Source organism: Alligator mississippiensis, chromosome 13 (genome assembly GCF_030867095.1).
Source record: "Alligator mississippiensis isolate rAllMis1 chromosome 13, rAllMis1, whole genome shotgun sequence".
NCBI lineage: Eukaryota > Metazoa > Chordata > Crocodylia > Alligatoridae > Alligator > Alligator mississippiensis.
The window spans coordinates 55,344,196-55,359,755 of record NC_081836.1 but is presented as its reverse complement, the minus strand read 5'-3'; the positions used below and the strand labels follow the sequence as shown (position 1 = coordinate 55,359,755).

Below are 15,560 nucleotides of genomic sequence, written 5' to 3'. Positions count from 1 at the left end.
TTCCTAACTTTCGGAGCTGGGAAAAGGCATTGTTCTTAATAGCTGGTCACTTGGTTAAATGTTTTTGCTTTGCCTGTTTGGGTCCTCTTCATTGACCCGCCAAAAATATCTGAGTGAGTCAGTTTGCCGGCTGGAGCCTCTGCCCAAGAAGCCCATTGGAAGTGGGCATTCACCGCCGTGCAAACCTCTGTCAGAAACCAGCGGTACGCCCAGTTAATCAGAGAATGGCAATAGACTAAGTGATCGTGTCCGATTAAAGTTCAAAGCTCCACCAGGCGCTCATGAATGAGCTGCAGATCATGAAAGATTCACGGAAGTCACCCGGGGGATCATTTTGAATGGTGAATCAATCTGAGACAATCCTGAGTTTGGAGGAGCTGTCATCTAAGGCAGGATTCATCGGCTGGCACAATTCAGTATGAATGATTCACTCATCTCTACTGATTTCTTTCATGCTTTGGATGCTGTAACTATTCTTCACCTGGACCAGCATTTCTGATGCGTGGCGTCCCACCCACCCCTCTGCGTCCACCCTGAAAACTCTTCTGGCAAGGAAGCCGGATGGAAAATCCCATGCCAGTATTTACAGTCAAAGGTGATTAAGAGAGTGGTTTAATTGAATACTTCATCACTGGTGGCTAGAGGAAAACAGACGACTTCCACAGGGCAAGGAAAGCTTTGGGGCCAATTATCTTTGGCCACCCCATCAGAGCAACAGGACCATAAATCCCTGCAGATGGCTTGATAACACTCGAGGAAGCTGTCCTTCGCCGTCCAAGCAAGGTCCTTCCCAAGGACAGGCTGGGTTGCCTTTCCTTTTCAGTGCCTGTGACTTCCCGGTGCACGCTCACAGCTGAGTGGTTTTGCAAAGCAAGAGTGAACGAGCCGCGCTTCCCAAGGGCAAGGTGCCCTGCTGAGCCCAAACTCGCCCCCCTCCAGCTCTTCCAGGTTCATGCATTTCTGTTGCAGCACATCTAGTCGTACCCGAGCTGGCTTTACCTCTACTACCAAGGGCGATGATGCCACCAGGGTCTTGACTTCAGCACGGGCTGCACAAGGCTGGCCAGGACCCGACCTGGGGTATTGAAGTCTGTATTACTGCAGCCTCCCCACAAGCCAGCTTGGGATTGTCCAGGCACGATTCAGTGAGACCTGCCCTCACTGATGCACCGGTTGCAGCCATGGGATCCCTGTAGCATTGAAGGCACAGTATATTATATATTACATATTATTTACCTGCTTGTTAACTCAGCTTAATACCCCACTCTCAGTGAAACCAGTGCCGTCTCTGTCTGTAGTAAGCCCTAAGTGCTGTGGTCTGCTGCTTTGTATTGCTTTTTCTTTGGAAGAAAGATTGATTTTTTTTTTCCTCCTACTGGATACAAACCCCATATACCAGATTTGCCCCTGCTCTTTCAATCACTTCAACAAGCAAATGAAGTGCAGGCTGCAGCTAGACGGGGTTCATTTTGTAAATACGATATCTTTCATTAGACCAACTCAAATAGTTGAAAAAATTCGTCTTTGCAAGCTTTCGGGTGTAGATACCCTTCGTCAGGCTGAGGAAGCATCCGCAGTCGGTGTGTGCGCTCTTCCTGGATGTGACTCCAGCTGGGGCACTGTTGCCTCTGGGCACTTGGCTGCAGGTGGGCAGAGGTGCAAGTACTCAGAGTTGCCCTCGCATCCAAGGGTGCTCTAAGTAACTGCAAAGCATTGCTGTTTATGATTTAATTTGATGAATTTCTGCTTTACCTTTCGTGCATGCCAGTCCCATCAGATCATCGTCCCCGACCTCTCCCAGTTGCTCTCGGTTGCAATAAAAGCATTAAGTACAGGAAGGTCATCATCCTTTCCTACCTGGCTTGGCTGGAGCCATTTTAGAAGGCTTTTGAGGAATGAAGATCAAACCATACTATTTTGTAGGGAAATGAGTGTTAAGGGGATGGAGGTTTTGAGGCTGTTCTGTGTTTCAAGGTGAACGCTTTGATTGTATTGATTTTAAATTCTCTTTGTCAGGGTAGGGAAAAAAAACATCCCAAATCTGAATCTATCCCCAGTGCAATTAGATACAGCCTTTAATCTGTCATCATTACAAGATCATACAGGTTGCATGAATACTAATAAGCATTTGATATTTGTACAAGCTTTTTTAGGGTGAATAATTAAATTGACTTTATCCATTAAACCTCGCCTATTAAGCTTTAAATGTAGGAATATATTTAAATGGCTTGGGGCCATGTCTCTTTATGGGGGCCTTAATTAGAAATTTTAATGCACGTTGCTGCAGTATCATTCCTTGATAGCATGATCTGAATGGCTGAAATGGGCATCTTCATTTCTGCTGCTCGGAGCATGAGTCTGCTTTTTATCTCCCTGCAAACCAGGGATAACTTGCAGCGGGATCATCCATCACCAGTCTACCGGTGTTTTGAATGAGACCCCTCTTTCATATGGAGCACTTGGCTACATCCAGACTCCAGCAGGACACGTACAACAGGTCCCATATTTAATTTAGTTTTAATTCCCTATTCCCCCAAGAGGCTGCATATATTGTAGACTACGAGCAGAGTAATCTGAGTGACACGAGAGAAACAATAAGACGTCTGTTGTGTGTCATTGCTCCAAGAAGTGCTATAAGAAGGACCCGTGCTCCCGGAAGCACACATTAACGTGAGCCGCCAACAAGACGCCATCGACTTCGCTTATCGAAGCCAGGTTAAAAGGTGACTTGATTGCAGTCTATCCGAATTTAAGCAGGCAGGACATTTATCACACTTCAGGGCTCGGGAGGATGTACCCTGCTCGGGAGGATGATTAACTGTTGGAACCACTTCCCTAGAGACATGGACCATCCCTAACGTGGATTCTTGACTGGGGCCCGGAGGTGACTTTCTAAAAGCCGTGCTTTTGTTGGAACGGAGGTCGTTGAGCTCCGTGAAGGAAGCACTGGTGAGGTTTTCTGACCTGGGCTACGGAGAAGGTCAGACGCGATGATCAGGCTCGTCCCATCCTGCCTGGAAAGCGGTGACAAGGTGGAAGGCGTAGCACAGCAGTATTGCCATCCCTATGAGCCGGACTACAAAAACGCTGCGATCCTCTTCGAAAGCACGATGGGTTCTTTTTATCAAGAGTCATTTTAAAGGGGCGCCTTTTGGCTTGCTGGGAGGGTACTTGCTTCACATTTTCCAGCTTTTAGGCAGACTAGAAACTTGCCCTTTGCATTTGTAACACAAGCCAAGGTTCTCCGCTATCACCCAATGGTCCAACTTGCCACGCAGCTCAAAACATCCCTTTCCCTTAATGAAATTATTCAGCTGGCGTCTTTCCCTTCCAAGGGCAATATTTCTTTTAAAGTAAGTTGGTCGGCGTTTCTAACCAGAAGGAACCCGTTCGGACCACGCTGTCTCATCCCCTTGGGTAAACACCAGCCAGAGGATTTTCAAGCTGTATTTGTTAAGTAACTGGAAGCCGGCACTAAAGCAAACACCGCAGCCTCGCACTGCAAAATTATTCTTGCCCTCTTCCTGGGAGGACCAGGGGGAATAATGCTGACATGGAAAGCAAAGCAGGAAGCAGCGGGAGCGTGTGCTTTGACGGAGCCAAACTAAACACAAGCCTCGCTGCTGCTCCTGCAGTGAGAGGAGCAGACCCCAACCCACGGCCGGTGGGAAACATATTGCCCATCAGATCCCTCTCCTTATGGCTCTAGCAAAACCACAATTGATGGGGAGAGCAAACAATGACATTGTCTGCAGCCTGTGACGTGCTCAGGATTGTGCCCGACGGACTAGCAAGGGTTAGGGAACGCTGATCTACATCATGTGGGGCCAGGTCCTGCCCTGGTCCACGGTCACCATAAAAAGGGAAAGAAGCCAATTAAACTAGCTCTCCAGTGCATGCCACCGTTAGGCCATCTCCTCCTTTGCAACCTCCTGCTGTAGTGGGCAGGGCTAGGAAAGGGGTGGCTGTAATGGTCTCGTCCGTATAATTTAGAGCAGCCCTTGGGCTACAATACCTGTATGGTGACAACCACTGCATCCTAGGCTCAAAAAGGGGCTGTGAAACCTTCCTCCCCATGGCTTGAGTCCTATTCTGAACTCAGCAAGATTGGGCAAACACCTAGCTGGGGTGGCACTCTGTCCTGCCCAGGGCAGGGGGTCGGACTCGATGATCTACAAGGTCCCTTCCAACCCTAAAATCTATGAAATCTGTGGACCCTGGGATGAGGGCTAGGGAGGTCCGGACTGTGGCAGAAAGGAGTCTCCCTTAGCAAGGATTGGCCCCTTGTGTAATGGTGGCTGTGCTTGGCTCTGCCACACCGGTGTGAGAGAGCAGAGCCATTTAAGAAGTCCGGAGGTGCAACGGGGAGTATCAGAGAGGCCCTTAGCCACAAGAAAAGATGAGCAGAAGGCACTTGGGTGAGCCTGCAAAGCCTGGAGTGGCATGGTTTGTTAACAAGCTTGAAGAGCAGTGCCGTTTGCTTAATAAGTTTCTGTTTGCCTCGACTTCCCTTAGTGGAGATGGACTTTGACGCTGGTTTGAAACTCAACAGAGTGGTAGAAGCAAAGGCTGCTAGAAGATCCCACCAGCTCGCCCCTGGCACCATGTCCTTATGAGACCCTGGAGGGGGAAATTTTACCTTCCTTGGGCCATTCAGGGAGCATCTCTGAGCTGAATCTGCTGCCAAGCAGGGTAGCTATCAAGGGTGGGCTTTATGCAACACAGGTGGGTACCTATCTGTCTTCCTCCCTCTCAGAACAGCAGGGTGGTTTCCTCTGCCTGGAGAAACTGGTGCCTATAGCCAGAGGTAAGTGGCCACAGGTGTCTGGATGAAGCTTGCCAGGCCTTCCAGTTGGCCAACTCAAGCCCACATGCCCATGGCAAACGGGAGAGTGCTGCAGATGGTTTTCTACCAAGGACGGTGAGAAGAGAAGACCACTCTGGTCTTATTTTGCAGGGCAGTTTCTATCCCTACATGAGAACTGGCATGTAAACCACACCAGACACCGATCGCGTGCTCAGCCGCTCCCGGGGGGCTCATGGGAACTAACGCCCCTGACATCCGCAGGTGTTCAGATACCGTGCTTTGAGCCAGGAAGCTCCCATCCCATCTCACCGGCCAAGCCGAGCACAAAGGCCGGCAGCTTTTGCCTTGCCAGTCAGTTTTGACCCAGCCACATACTGCTCCAGTAGGATGTGTGCTGGCTTCTTGGCTACCCCACTGTGCGCCTGGCAGAACGGGATCCTCCGAGTGCAGCCCTTCGGTACAATGCAGCACCTTGGCCGCCTACCGAATCCCACGGCCAGGCACAGAACCTCTTTGCAAGGGATAATGGCTCGTGTTGGACACCAGTGCACATCCAAATGCAGCGCAACCCCACATAACCTTTGAGAGGACCGGCAAGTGCTGTAGCCTCTCCAGCCTGAGCGGTGCTGTCCAGGCAGTGCTTCCTGGACATAGCTGGTATTTCATAGATGTCATAGACATTCATCCTCCAAAGACAGTCTTCCAACAAGAGGAAAGCTGGAGATGGAGCGTGCATTTACTAGCCGTAGGACCCGGCTACCGCTTGCTGCTCCCCATCGTGGCCCTTAGGGCCGGCACTCTGTCCAGGACTTGGCAGCTCTTTGCCGTGACTCTCATCTCGGAGTTCCCATGTCTCGCCCCAGCCTCGCTCAGCCCAGAAGCCGATCTTATTTATAGCTCTTGCTCCTGCTTCATTTATTGAGTTCATCTGCCCAGCTGGGATTCAGCAGCTCTGCTACTTCTCACCCTTCCCAGCATCCCTGCCTCCAGGGTAGATGCAAGTAATTTCTCATGACTGGCTCTGATGGAGGCACTAATTAATTTTCCTCATTAGCAAAAATGATACAAATGGTCACGAGTTCCAATACAAATTAATTCTTCGCAGAGCACCGGGCGTTTCACAGATCATTTTGCAATCTCTCTTCTTGGGAGCCTGGCTGCCCCGACGGGGTACTTTTCCAGGGGTAACAACACGGGTGCCCTCGCACGCTGCCGACTCGGAGGAAAGCTGGCCAGCCACCTTTCCATGCTGAATCTGGGGTCACTTTCTATGTCATCTATTCCTCATCTGCCCTTGCAGCTTTAGAGGATGTTTTGCATCTTCCAGCACACAAGCGCTTCCAACTCTTTTGAACAAGACCTTTCCAAATCCCCAGACCCCATCAGCCCAGTTCTTGCTGGTATTTCCTTCTTGGTCCATAGATCTCGGGCAGCTGCTGCAGACTCCTTCCTGCAGCATTAGCTGGATTTCTTTCCCACCAAAAAAAAAACTCTCAGAGCAAATATATTTAGCAAAGGAGAGTAAGTAAACTCCTGTCAAAGTTCAGTCCTTTCAGTGCATTTTCTTCTAATTTGATTTGAACAGCAGGTGGACAGAGCGCCAAGAACAGAAGTAGAAAGGCCATTAAGAAAAAGGGCTTTATATCCCTCTATTACAGCTAAAGACCGGGCTGGGATGAGTCAGACTTGCAGTGCTGTGTAAACAGACTAAAAATAAACCAGCTTTATTGCATGTTAATGCCACCGTGACTTGTATTTCACTGTCCGTTTAGCAGGTGTTGATCATAAATATTTGGGATTAAAAATAAATTTTTGGGGTGTGCCGCTGCATGGTGATTTCTGTCACTCCTGCCTCTCCTCTGAGCACTTAGAGGACGGCGTGAATCCTAGGTAGAAATATGGTGGTGACAACTTATCCAAGTGTCTAAGCACTGCTCTCAGGTTAAGGTGCTTCCAATCTGTCCCTGTTTTGGGGACTTAAGAGCGGGATCCTTGATTCGGACCAAGTAAGAGCTGTTAGACCCGAGCTCCGTCCTTGGGATCCTCTGGTCTTGCGAGCAAGGACATGGGAGGCAATTTGCTTGGGGTTTGCCACCACGTACAAGGGCTTTTACAGTGAATTGGTTCCAGTGAACTTACAACCTGGACAACATGCCTCCCACCTGAAAGGTGGCATTGCCACCTCCTTCCACCCTGAGGAGCCCCAACCCTCCAAAACCAACCCCTGAAATGACTCGATCTTAAAAAAATATGAAAAAAAAAGAGAAGCGTTAATGTATTGAAACAGAAACCCTTCCACGTAGAGGTTTTAACTTTAAACCGGGAGAAGAGCTTGGAGACCCCATGAAGGGCAGTGGGGGTGCTGTTACTGCCACTGGTGGCCAGATGCCGTGGTGTCGGGCATCAGGATAACACCCTAGGGAAGGTAGATGGATATATTCTGAAACACCTAATGACATTGCATCTGCCATCCTTTAAACCACTATACCAGACTGTGCCACCTCTACCCCAACAGTTGGCACCTCTCTCTGCTTCCTATGGGACCAGTCTTTAGGTTACGCTGATTGTAATGGAAAGGTGGATCAATCTAACCCACCACATGAAGAAGCAAGCTAGAGCCCATCATCACAGCATTGCCTTGATGAGCTGTGATTGCTGCCGGCTGTCAGGATCCTTGAACCGTTGCTTGCTGAGAAAATCCTGGCGGGGCTGGATGGCACTCAGCGGTCACGTTCCTGAGGCCAAGGAGGATCCAGGAGACCAACCCCACTCCCACGGTCCACAGCCCACTCGGGCTGCACCACGGAGGCCGTGAGATCGGAAGAGACCCTAGGTGTGCAGTGAAAGAGGTGCAAGATCGTTCTCCAAAACTAACCTTCTCCACTGCAACCCCTCAAACAGCAGCCTCCTACCACGTGCACAGCAGCTCAGTAGGGCTCTGGGTTGCTTTCGTGCCAGTTCTTCAAACGTGTCCCCACGACTGTTTGCAAATGTTGTGCTTCTGCTCCGTGTTATGTTTGCAAAGAAATTATCTGGTGCTCCACTTCCAAGGCTGACTGGCAGCTGTGATAACCACCTGCGTTCAGGGTTTTGCATATCATAGCTCAGAGGTTTGACTCTGTAATGCTTTTTCTTTTTTTCTGCCTTGAAAAGCCTGCGTTTCAGCAGAGAGAGAGGTTGAGGTGCAGGGGAAAGGGGAGAGCAATAGAGTTCATGCATTTTATAACCGCAACGATCTCCTGGCTACTTGAGCTCAGGATCTGCCTGTCCCTGGCTAGGGTGTGCACCCACCCCACTGCCACTCGAGCTAAGCGCTGCGGCTGCCCCACTGAACTCATGTTATTAGTTAGGCGCTGCCATCAGAGGAAGCCGTCAGCTGGAAGCGCCCTGCAAGGCAGATTTCATAGACATTAGGGCTGGAAGGGACCTTGCGAGATCATCGGGTCCAGCCCCCCGCCCAAGGGGCAGCAGGACAGCTGGGGTTGCATCACCCCAGCAAGATAAGCATCCAGGCGTTTCTTAAAGGTATCCAGAGTAGGTGCTTGCACCGCTTCTGGGGGGAGCCTATTCCAGGCTCTGGAGACTCGGACCGTAAAGAAGTTTTTCCTTATGTCCAGTCTAAAACGGTCTTCCAGCAGTTCGTGATCGTTAGACCTTGTCTTCCCCCAACCCACTCCCAGAAGCCCAAACTTCAGCCCGCCATGTGCTGAAGCACACAGCTTTACAAGGGCCTCTCTCTAGACAGCTTGCACAAAGGGCACTGTTGTCTGGGCAGAACTGCATTGCAAGTGTCCCAGCTCAGGAGCATCCTCTCTATAGCCCACCTGTGGGTGCCCACCGTGTTTCCACCATGCACCCACGTAAGGGAGTGTTTGCCCCAGTGCAAGTCCACTGTCCCGGTGCCTGGAGCAGCCTTCTCGGCAAGCTGGGCTCTGCTCTGAACGGGCCGTCTAGCCTTGATGGAACGTGCTGGTGGTTGTTATTCTTCATTAGCGCATCCTCTTCCTGAGAGTAATTGAGGAGACCTCAGAAGCGGTGCGCTGCACACACCTGACAAGCTTCTGCCTTTGATGTGGGAATGAGGCATTCATTAGTCACCGGGACAAAATGTGCATGCAGGCTCCAGCACCGACTGTTCCTGCGAAAGGGGAAAAGTCAGACATCAACAAACAAGCCTCCTTTGTTCCTGCTGGAAGAATTAGGATTGATACCGCTCCCTTTCCGCAGGGGAGGCCTTGATTTATTCCTTTTAGGCAGGGAACATCACATAAGTGGGGGAGGATGGAGGGGGGGGAAGAGGGAGAAAAGAAGAAAGCAATGTTTTTACCTTGGTCAGAAGGACTAACATCATTAAATAACACACATGGTATCTCAGCGATACACCATTTGTCACAAAGGATGCAGAGCTGACCCCCCCCTCTCCCCTGCTGAATCATTGCATGAGGTTTCTGGTCAGGATTTCATTATAGTCATCAAGATTAGAAATGAAGATAATTAGGGACAGCGAGAAGTATAGCTCCCTGTGACGGGGACGGGATGGGGGCCCTACATGAAGCATTTACAGATGACTCGCAGCAGCCGAATAGCCCCCAGTGCCGCATGGTCATGATGGGGTGGGTATCACAGTGTTGGTTTGGCCAGCATGTGATTGCCTTCGGCAGTCGAGGACGGGTTCTTTAAATGGCTCTCCAGCAGGTATGTTATAGCTGATGGGCTGAATAGTCAGAATATAAGTAAAATTGCTAGCTGGTTTGTTTGTTTTTTCCCCTGTGAGAAAAAAAAAATGAGTGCAAGTGAAAATTCATTTTCTTTTAAGGTTGTTTGTGGAAGGAGGGGTTGGGAAGGGAGGGTGAAACAAAATTTTAAAATGTCATCATTTTTTTCTTTGGTTAATGCAACTTGAGGAGAAGGGAGCATTTAAGGGGGGTGTTAATGAAACCTGAAAAATATTAGAAGTGCCCATTTGGACAGGAGCTGTTTCCCCAGACATGCCCTTACGGCGGGAGACTCACTCAGGCCCAAGATGCGCCCACTCGCTGATGCCTAGTGCTACAACTGGTCTTCCAGGGTGAGGGGCAGGACCTACTGCTGCATCCCTATGATGCTGTAATGGGTCTTATATCAGGCAAGGAGACTAGGACACGGTCATTGGAAACTAAAAGCAAGTTTATTGACTGCTAACAGCTACGCTCCCTACCGCATAATGGATGCCTTCAGCTGGCACGCAGGATTATGCCGAGTTAAGGCAGCAAAACTTTTCCAGCAGGAGAAATTCTGGCACCGCGGACCACACACAAAGCAAAACCAGCCACAAGACGCAGCCACGATCTAGGAGGGCACAGCGGTCCCATGAAATGGAGGATTTATGTCCTGGCTGAATAGGCGACACGTCTCCATCTCCACTAAACTACAGCAGGTAAGAGCGGAGCAAGCAAACATTTCGGGGATGTCATCAGCTGAGCCGCCTTCGGACAGAGCGCGGTGCCCTGGGGAAGCTTGTCTGACAGCTCTCTCAACCATACGCTTGGCCCGATCAAACACGCAACCCAAAAAAAAGCCTTGCCTCCCAAAGTTTGCAGTTCAAATTCCCCCAATGCTGTTTGCCACTGAGCGCTGGTGTCTGAGACAGGCGGGGGCGGGTAGAGCGACAAACGCGGAGAGTGACTTGCTGCATGTCAGCCGCAATCAAAGCTGCCGGGTCCCCGTTGTGCTCCGTGACCTTTACATAGCCGAGAGTAGGAGGGAAGGATTCCTGTCTGGAAAGGTTGCCCGTGCATATTGCTCCGGGCGTCTCCTGCGCACAGAGGGTTTGCCCACGCAGAGCCCGGGGACTCCGTGCAATCCTTTTCGGCTGCGGAAAATTGGGACCGGCACAGCCGTAGCTGGAGATTTCACTTGGCTTCTTTCCTCGAAAAGATTTCTTCCCCCAAGAAAAGGAAATGCAGGGCACATCCACCTGAGCCCCTCTCCTGGGTTGCCTGGATTGGTTTTTTCCCCCCCTGCAAACAGGAGAGTGATTTATCAGCTATCTTTTTAATGTCTCCCCACTGGAAGTTGTGCTGGTGTAGCTAGACAAAGATCACCGCTCCAATGCCAGCACCACTGGGTGTCTACTGGTCTGAGCCCTCTGGGAAGTAACTGCCATTGCAGCAGTGTTGGCCAAAAGCCTTGCTTTCCTGCCTTCTGAAACAGCCTGCATCGCTCCATCGCTCACCTGAAATCTCCCCTTCGTTGCCTGGTGCACCTCGGTTCCTTCCTCCCTTGGCCGTTCCCCATCGTTTCACTCAATGGTGATATCTGCCAATTTGTGGGAGGCACGGGTTGGGTGAGGAGAGCCCCCTTCGCAGCACGGAGCATGGGACTGGGGCAGGTTCTTGGTGGCAACAGCCCGTTCTCTTTGCAGCAAGGTTTTGGTGGGCGCTGAGGTTAGGGAATGGATCCAGTTTGGTTTAGGAAGTGCTGCCCGTGGCATAAGGGCACTTAGCGCTCGGGGTCATTATGCTTCCAGCTAGGACGTGCTGCAACTCAAAGAGTACTTGACTTGCTTTCAGGACCGCAAGGTGCGGGAGCGTGGTAGACACCTGCACTCGTCGCACACTGTGCTCAGCACTGTGATGTCTGATAAGAGGAGACCTTGTAGGAGGCTGCCCTAATTTGCACCCCTGGTTAGCAACCGTTTGGGAATCGAGAGCTTGGAGGTGACAGGTTGCCCCAAGTTTCATCTGGCTAAGGTGGCTTGCAAAGCCTGCCTGCGTGCGGACACGAGCCGTCTCACGTATCTCATGTTTGCCTGGCTGCATGGCTGAAACGTGCTGGCCGGTGCATGTTGTGTCCTCGAGCCGTGAAGGATGCGGGGCTGTTATGGGGTCCGACTTGGCACTGGAGTTCAGACTGGAAAGGCCTGAGGTCTTGTTCACGCTGGGAAAAGATAACTGGAGTAGCTGTACCAACCAGACACCCCAGGGAGAAGCTACTTAGGCACACCAGTTCTTTTACTGGTGTATAATATACCAGTTCCCTGACTAGACTATGGGCAAAGGCCCGATCCTGCAAGTATAAATGTCCCTACACTGGGGCTCTTGCCAGCACCATGATGCAAATGTAGATGTACGTGACTTATTTTTCCCCCCACAGTATCGTCCATCATCGCTGGGAAAACTTTTCCAAGTAGACTGGGAACCTCAGCAGTCAGTGCCTCCAGCTTCTCAGCCAAGATGGTACTTCTCACCGGTGGGGAGCAATATCTCTTCCCCTCGTCATTCAGCAATAGTCTCAGCAGATCCCAGCAACGAGCCCATCTCAGCACTTCACCCTTCTGCAGGATGAGAGGTTCTGCTAAAGGAGCTGTGGTTGTGTTCATCCATTTCTTAAGCTGTCCTCCCCCATGAAATGCACTGTAAATCGTCTCCTTGGACCAATGTGCAAATCCCCCTCCTAACTATATGGCTCCCTAAAGCGCTCAAATATGGACAGTGAGATTCTCCAAAGTTTCTACGCCCCTAAATCCCACTGAGTTCAGCGAGAGCTAAGCACCTAAATATCTCCAAAAACCTGAGCTAACGCTGTTCAGTTATGGTGAGCGTGCAGGGTTAAGAGTTACTCTGCCCTCTTTGTCTTGTAAAATATTGTGGTGCCTTTAAACTTTTCTTTCAACAGCAATGTAAGCCATATTTCCTTTTAATGATAGGAGCAGCCCCACAACTGGTAATCCGCTGGTGGCATCTAGTGGCAGTCAGCAGCGTTACCTATTTATGCGGCAGCAAAGTTTAGATTTTCTTTCAGGTGCCGCAAGTCCAAAAGAAACAGGCTTATTCTCTGAACGTTACATTTTCAAATCAAAATATTTGTTTTGGAACCAAGTGAACATCGAGGCTATTTTTCTCTGGCAGAAACAAAAGATTTTGCAATCATCTCTTGGACGCCTGCTAGAACTGGCTGGGTTTTGTACAAGGAACGTTTTGTTTCTCATGCGGTCAGGCCGCTGCCTTGCGGATCTGATTGTAGCCGCCCACTGGATATCGGAGAGCAAAATGGGATTTGCTTGACCTGATTCTTATCAGAGGTTTACACCATGTGTCGAATAAATAAGTCTAAGGGCAAGCCCAGTGTCCAGATGCGTTGGATGGGGCCTGCGGCACTTGAATATACGATCAGGTTTGTATGTATATGGTGGCTTAGGTGAAATATAAGCAGATTCAGTAGACAGTGGTCTAGACACTCAGGGTAAGTAAGGCATGAGATCAAGTTAGGCCTCCAGTTTTTAAACTTTAACCCAGGACAGCTGGCAGAAGTTATGGTGCACCATGCCACTGCGTGCCGAAAGCAGGAACGGGTCGATTTTGAAGGTGTGGGGGGATGAGGCTGCCCACTCCTTTCAAGACAGTGCCTTCTCTCTGCCTGGCCCCAACCTACGCACTTGCCCTTTCTCCTCCTCTCCCAGCAAATCTACTTCTCCCACGATGCCCACTTTGTTCCAGGCCTGTGTGACGCGCCTAAAGCTTCATTCTTGGATGCCACTGTGTGGAGACAACCTTTAAACTTCCTTTCAACCCGAGTCTGACTTTTTGAACAGGCCAAGCGAACTGAACAGAGACACTGGGCGTGTCTATACGTGCATGTACTGTGCAGCAAGTTACTGCGCAGTAAGCGGTTTTTAGGCCAGCATCTACACGTGCAGGCGTTACAGCGTAGGAAGGCTGTGTGGACTGACTTGGGACTAAAGTTAGTCCAGAGTCAGTCCACACACAATGTTACTATGCTGTAACGCCTGCACACGTACACGCCTGCACGTGTAGACTAACTAAAGCTAGTCCCAAGTCAGTCCACGCACAACGTTACTATGCTGTAACACCTGCACGTGTAGACTAACTAAAGTTAGTCCCAAGTCAGTCCACACAGTGTTACTGCACAGTAAGGCAACTACACGTGCCTTACTGCGCAATAACTAATTGGGCATAAATTTCCTACCTCAATCATGCAAGTAGCAAATTTACACCCAAGTCAGCCTAAGTCGCCATAGTAACTGCACAGTACGGGCGTGCACGTGTAGACACGTGCCCGTACTGCACAGTAATTTTCGGTTACTGCACCGTAACCTAAATTATTGTGCGGTAACTGTGCATGTGTAGACGCACCTACTGAATGCATCCAGGTAGATTAGTGCTGGCTCCTAGAGTTAGCTGTGCTGGTTCGCCTTCTCCACTGGCTGCCCACCATCTCGAGGGACTCATCTGGTTTTCCAGAACAAGGAAATACTTCAAAATAAACCCCTAGCAAAAGGCTGAGACAGAGTCCAGAAACAGAGATACAGGGAGGTTTCCAGGGACTCAAAAGAGCCCAAAAGCCAGCTCATCAGATCCCCTTGAAAAACCAGTTTGTTTCCAGCGTGGGCTTCAAAAACACAACACGCAGCCACCTCTACGTTCTCTTAATAGTGTATCTATTTTTTAATAACTTGCTTCACAGAGAAGCCGGGCTGGAAGGGATCTCCAGACGTCACCAAGGGATCCTGAGGCAGGATCATCCCTATCTGACCCATCCTATATGAATCCATCATCTAAATTGGACAGAAGAGCTTCTGCCATCCTAGCCGGCGACCAGCGGGGTATTTTCACCCCATTTCCAGCTTCCGAAGGAGCTCTGTGAAAAGCAGATGGGAGGCAAGGCGTTTTGAAACGGCAGGCGGTCTTCCCTGGTGAAGAAGAATAGGGGTTTTGACTGCAGGGGTGCCAACTTCCTTTGAATCTATTCCAGGAGGTTTCATCCCGTGACGGGACAACATTCATTACGGTGCGCAGACTTCACGTCCGGAAGGCCGGTGCACGGGACGCTGACATTTTACAAACCCCACCGGACTACTGTACAAATCAGATTCAACATTGCATATTTATCCGAATGAATGCCCTCTCATTTATCCTCCCAGCGACTCTCAGTCATCTCCTAGGGGTTTATATCTAATTCCTGGAGATGCCAGGGCAGTCCTGGAGGGTTGGCAATGACAACCTCGTCTTGAGGAAGGTGGAAGAGGCTTTCCCTAGGATCTGGGGGCAGAGGAAAGCCGTACGCCTGCTCCCCAAGCTTGTCACACTCCGACAATGCCAGCCCTGGGTTTCATTTGGGGTTGCTTCTTGTTTTGTTTTGGGCGGTTTTTTGACTCTAGGAAAACCTGCCTCGGGTTTCACTGTTTCTAGTAAAAAACCAAAACAAAAAAAAACCAAACAAAACAAAAATCCCAAAAGGGACCAGCCTTGGGTTTTACTTTTTCTAGTAAAAAACAAAAAAAAAAACCCCAAAAAACAAAAACCGGAAAGGGACCAGCCCAGGTTTCACACTGTCTAGTAAAAAGCAACAACAACAAAACAAACACACAAAAGGGACCAGCTTCACATTCACTTTTTCTAGTTTAAAAAAAAAAACTCCTAAAAAACAAAACAAAACAAAAAAAACCACAAAAGGGACCAGCCTCAGGTTTCACTTTAAAAAACCCAAAAAATACCCCAAAAGGGACCAGCTCAGGTTTCACTTTTTCTAGTAAAAACAAAAAACAAAGATACAAAAAAAGGGACCAGCTCAGGTTTCACTTTTTCTATAGAAAAGCAAAGCAAAGCGAAGCGAAGCGAAGCGAAGCGAAGCCAGGCGGGGTTTGATTGCGAAGCGCTCCGGACAGCCCGCAGCAGGGCAGAGCGCTCCAGCCCCGGCGCTGGCCCCGCCCCTTTGGCGCAGCGCCGCCCGCGAGGAAGTGTGTCCCCTGCGC

General features: G+C 50.0%; 1 long non-coding RNA gene across 2 annotated transcripts; it reads left to right on the top strand.

The window, feature by feature from the left end:
- The first annotated feature begins 7,162 nt into the window (after positions 1 to 7,162).
- LOC109284871 (uncharacterized) lies at positions 7,163 to 13,824 on the top strand. 2 transcript variants are annotated; one of them, XR_009456411.1, is made up of 3 exons: positions 7,163 to 9,502; positions 10,071 to 10,223; positions 11,942 to 13,824. It is a non-coding gene; the product is annotated as an uncharacterized LOC109284871 (long non-coding RNA). The 2 variants fall into 2 exon arrangements; XR_002092474.2 differs by having other exon boundaries at positions 9,992 to 10,223.
- Positions 13,825 to 15,560: the final 1,736 nt, after the last annotated feature.